General features: G+C 43.6%; 1 protein-coding gene across 1 annotated transcript in view; it reads right to left on the minus strand.

The window, feature by feature from the left end:
• Window positions 1-5,470, minus strand: part of zgc:92429 (uncharacterized protein LOC445063 homolog) — an 18,215-nt gene that overhangs the window by 9,491 nt on the left and 3,254 nt on the right. The window lies entirely within an intron of this gene.

Raw genomic sequence — 5,470 nt, forward strand, 5'->3', positions numbered from 1 at the left:
ATATATATATATATATATATATATATATATATATATATATATATATACCCAGAGAAGAATATATTCTGAGCAACCTGAATACAGTGGATAAATGCACAACATGATGAAGGTTTAGAATATATTTGCTTCAGTTTTAGATTTTTCAGTAAATTACAAAAAGGAGACTTTATTTGACAAATCTGTTCAGAATCAAACATTTGTGTTTGTGTTTCCTCATTCCCCTTCGAGTTTAAGAACCTACAAGTCTTAATTACAAGTGATGGTAGAATGGAGCAGGAGAAGGATCGGATGGACCGAGGCCTCGTCTACAATAAGAAGGGTGTCGCTCCGGTCTGTCAAGGTGAAGAAGGAGCCGAGCTGAAAGGCAGAGCTTTTGATTTCCTGGTCCCTCTGTGTTCCAGCTCTCATCGTTGGTCACAGGTCCTGGATTCAAGCAGCTGGAATGAGCTTCCTCCACAGAGCAGGCTTAGCCTTAGCGACAGAAGAGCCAAACATTCAAGGAGAGCTGCTTCTCTGCATCACAAGGAATCAGCTAAGAAGGTCTGGACTTTGTCCCACCAGGGGGAGACCCTGGGGCCGAGCCAGAATTTGCTGATGAGATTAAATGTCCTCTCTGGCCTGGGAACACTTTGGGAACCCCCAGGAGGAGCTGGAGAGAGGGATGTCTGGGTTTTCCTCTGGAGCCGTTGACTTAGAATCAGAATCAGAATAAACTTTATTGGCATTGCACCGAGATACAACGAGAATATGTACGTACAGTCGTCCGAAAGATGGGCAGAGTGCATGAAGCTGCTACTATAAATAAATAGCGCGGCCTTCTTATTCTTATTCAGAATAATATTTTGCTTAGATGAGAAAAGGGAAGAAAACATGAGGAGAGACGGTATAAAAATAGATCTCTCACTCAATGTCCTAGACAGGGCACGATTTGAGGCATCAAAAAAACCTACCACAGCAAAGCAACATAAACAGACGTTATACATTTACATATAGGTGGTGAAGATATTGAATTTTATGGAAAGTTGTAGCATAGTCCAGAGCCCCCCCCCCCCCCCCCCCCCTCAGCCATTGTCCAGATAAGAGGTGACATTCATCTTCAGCTCAGTTGAGGTTCTATTACATGTCCACGGCCTTGGAGAAGGGAGGGGTGAGGAAACAGTCAAAGCATCTTTGTTGTTTTCTAAACATGCCAGGAGGAGTTGAGATAAGTCCGGCATCAAGGACACAGTTTGGGTCAGGCAGAACTCATGAATTGTTGTTTCTGCCTTTTTAAAGTCTCGCTGGTGCATATTCTCTGATGGAAACTCCAAAACAGCCGAATTGATCCTTTACACCAAAAGTCGAGCTCACAGTTTCTCCAAGATTATTCCACCATTCATGAGTGCTGCCAGTGAGTTCACAGTCCTGATAACAGCTGCTCCAGCTCTCTGCTGCAGCTCCCCACATTCAGTCTGAGCTCTGTCAAGCTTCAACACATCCACACAAATTTATAGACAACCCAGAATTCACCAGCTCAACAGCAAAATAACCAGTTGTCATCATGAATCCAATTTGTTTCCGTCGAGGTAAGAGGGTCCTCCTTATGCCCTGACTCCTGTTGGGAGAAGTTGATCGATTTTGTTGAGAGACCAGCTGATCCTTCCAATTAAGAGGAATGCAGAAAAAAGAGAGGCTTTTTAAGGGTTCACAGGACAAAAGAGTGCAGCAGGGAAGCAGGTGAGTGTGGGAGGGGGAGGGGGGGGGGGAAGACAGGGAGACATATCTGGTTCCACCGGAGGACAGAGAGAGAGAAAAATAAAAAGAGCATATCCTGATGCATGCTCGATAATCCAGGTAGAAAAATCTAAAAAAGTTAAATCTGTTCCTCTGGACATTCAAAAAAACAAAACAAAGCAAATCAACAAAAAAATGTAGAAACGTTTCGTCCCTCATCCGAGAGACTTCCTCAGTCTGAGGACCTGTTTTCAGCTCAGTCTCTTAAATAGCACCTTCTCAGAGTGGATCAGCCAGTTTTGCTGCTGACAACCAAAACCAGCTGATCACATGCTCAAGAAGGACCATCAGCCTAACAATGGATCATTAGCACACTGATGGCTGTTTACTGTTCACAGAGGGCTGAGTGATACTAGCAATCACAGCATTGTAAGAGGGGGACAGTTGAACCCGGAGGCCTCCACCCCTGTTTAATGATGGACAATTTCTTTTCACAAAGATGGCCTCCTTTACCCCTCTCTCAAACCATCGTTCCTCTCTATCCAGGATGTGAACATCTTCATCCCTGAAAGAGTGACCGCTGGCCTGGAGATGAGTGTAGACCGCAGAGTCCTGGCCTGATGATTTTACTTGGTGCAACTGCAAAGTTCAGTCCCCTGGCGAGAATCTCTGTCTCCGGCTGGGTGAGTTGTCTGTCAGATAAATTCTTCACCCACTTTTCTGTCTCCCTTTGCAGTTGCACCAAGTAGAATTCCTCTGGTGGAGATGATCACAGCTACTGAGTCAGCCATCCGCAACAACAAAATTAAAGAGGCTGAAGCAAAACAGCTCAGAATCAAAGTTTCAGCCTGCCTCAGCAATGCCAAACCACCACCTTCCAACATCAGTAGAGAGGAGAGGGATGCACTCACCACTCTTAGCAAGGACAAAAACATCATCATTCTCCCAGCAGACAAAGGAAGGTGCACAGTGATTTTGAACCAGAAAGACTATCATGAGAAAGTTATGACACTCCTTAGTGACTTAACCACTTATGAACCTCTGAAAAGAGATCCAGGAAGTGGTTACAAGAAAACGTTAATAGATTGCCTGAAAATTTTGGAGCAGGACAAGGCTATTGACCGTTTTCTGTACCACAGACTGTACCCAGGGGAGACCACACCTAGTCTGTATGGTTTACCTAAAATCCACAAACAAGGTGTACCTTTAAGACTATTGTTAGCATGATTAACTCTGTCACATACAATGTTTCCAAATATCTGGTGTCTGTACTCATCCCTTTAGTTGGCAGCTCAGAACACCACATACAGAACACCATGGACTTTGTGGACAAGGTGAGGGAGGTCATCATGGAGACTGATGAAACAATGGTCTCTTTTGATGTCACATCACTACGTGCATTCCTGTTGATGATGCAGTAGAGGTGGTCAGTTTAAAATTAAAATCAGACACCACTCTGAGCAGCAGGACCACACTTTCCACAGAACAACTGTGTCAACTCTTGAAACTGTGCCTGCAGTCAACCTACTTCACATATGGGGAGCAATATTATAGGCAGAAACATGGGTGTGCTATGGGGTCTCCAGTTTCTCCTATTGTTGCCAACCTGTACATGGAGGAGGTAGAAAAGAGAGCCTTGACGTCCTTTTCAGGGACACCACCAAGTCATTGGTTCAGGTATGTTGACGACACCTGGGTTAAAATCAAATCTCAGGAAGTCCAACATTTTACTGACCACATCAACTCTGTGGATAAATACATCAAGTTCACACGAGAAGATGTAAAAAATGGCAGGTTGGCTTTCTTGGACTGTGAGGTCTCAGTCTCTGATAGAGGACATTTGCAAACTGAGGTGTACCGCAAACCCACCCACACAGACCAGTATTTGCAGTTTGACTCCCATCACCCTTTGGAGCACAAGTTAGGAGTCATCAGGATTCTTTATCACAGAGCAGACAGCGTCCCCATTAGCTCAGGAGCCAGGCAGAAGGAGAAATCCCACACAAGACAGGCTCTAGAGCAATGTGGATATCCTAACTGGGCCTTCCTGAAAGCAGAGAAGAAACCCAAACAGGACTCCAGTCAGCCAACAGGTGAAAAGGAGGAACCCAGACCCAGACCAGTGGTCATTCCATATGTTGAGGGAGTATCAGATAAACTGAGACGTTTATTTTCTAAACATAACGTCCCAGTGGCTTTTAAACCCCAAAATACATTACGGCAAAGACTGGTTCATCCCAAAGATCCAGTCCCCCGGCACAAACAGAGTAATGTTGTGTATGTTGTTCAGTGTCAGGAGGGCTGTGATCAGTCTTACATCGGGGAAACTAAACAGCCACTGGCCAAAAGGATGGCCCAGCACAGAAGATCAACATCATCAGGCCAGGACTCTGCGGTCTACACTCATCTCCAGGCCAGCAGTCACTCTTTCAGGGATGAAGATGTTCACATCCTGGATAGAGAGGAACGATGGTTTGAGAGAGGAGTAAAGGAGGCCATCTTTGTGAAAAGAAATCGTCCATCATTAAACAGATGTGGAGGCCTCCGGGTTCAACTGTCCCCCTCTTACAATGCTGTGATTGCTAGTATCACTCAGCCCTCTGTGAGTAGTAAACAGCCATCAGTGTGCTAATGATCCATTGTTAGGCTGATGGTCCTTCTTGAGCATGTGATCAGCTGGTTTTGGTTGTCAGCAGCAAAACTGGTTGATCCACTCTGAGAAGGTACTATTTAAGAGACTGAACTGAATACAGCAGCTCAGACTGAGGAAGTCTCTCGGATGAGGGACGAAACGTTTCTACATTTTTTTGTTGATTTGCTTTGTTTTGTTTTTTTGAATGTCCAGAGGAACAGATTTAACTTTTTTAAAAAGAGCATAGAAGCATACAATTCTGTTTTTTTTTTTTTTGCCAGAACAAATAGCAGCGGCAGCTAGATGTAGCACTTCCTGCAGGATTCTCATTATTCTGTCAGAGGGACCTTGTAACTTGCAAAGGTTTATAAACTAGATTTGTACAAGGCACTTGTACTAGTCAGTCCAGTCAGAACTCGGGCTGCGGAAACTCAGTGGTCAGTGGCACGGTCTTGTAATCCTGAGGTTGCAGGTTCGAGCCCAGGTTACATCAGGAAGGGCACTGGGCATAAAACAGTTGACAAATCTTTCATGCGAGTTCACTCACTGTGGTGACCCCTGAAGAAGGGAGCATCTGAAAGAAACTTACTTTTTTCTCTTAACTAAGGTCGTTCAACGAGCTATCTACAACAGGTAAGATAGTTTTTACCTTTTATCTCAAAACCCAACTTCAAAAGATCTGAACTATGATTTTAATACAGTAACTTAAAAAGTGCTGTTAGAGTGAGATGTAAATAAATTTGCACTGAGAACATCCAATACCAAGAAAATATATTTTTATATTCATATGACCTAATCAGCTGAGCATTTCTAAAGGAGATTATTTTTTTTTGCGTGTGAAGTAATCCAAATCATTGTAAAAGTCTGAATAGACAGCATCAGTGACAAAACACTGAACCGTTTGTGTTGTTCAGTTTCTTATTAATAAATCTTTTACTAAAGGATCCCAGCTGACGGTCTCAATGATTGAAAACATAAAGATGCATAAAAATCCATATGTCCTCGCAGCTGATCTGTCAGCAGACATGTACAACTCTCTGCAGTTTACATGAAGCCGTTTCTCTTCCACTTGATTCAAGTTTCATCAAAAGAGATGAAGAGTTTCAGATCATTTCCCTCCTCTTT

Source organism: Nematolebias whitei, chromosome 1, assembly GCF_014905685.2.
Source record: "Nematolebias whitei isolate Nwh7 chromosome 1, NemWhi1, whole genome shotgun sequence".
NCBI lineage: Eukaryota > Metazoa > Chordata > Actinopteri > Cyprinodontiformes > Rivulidae > Nematolebias > Nematolebias whitei.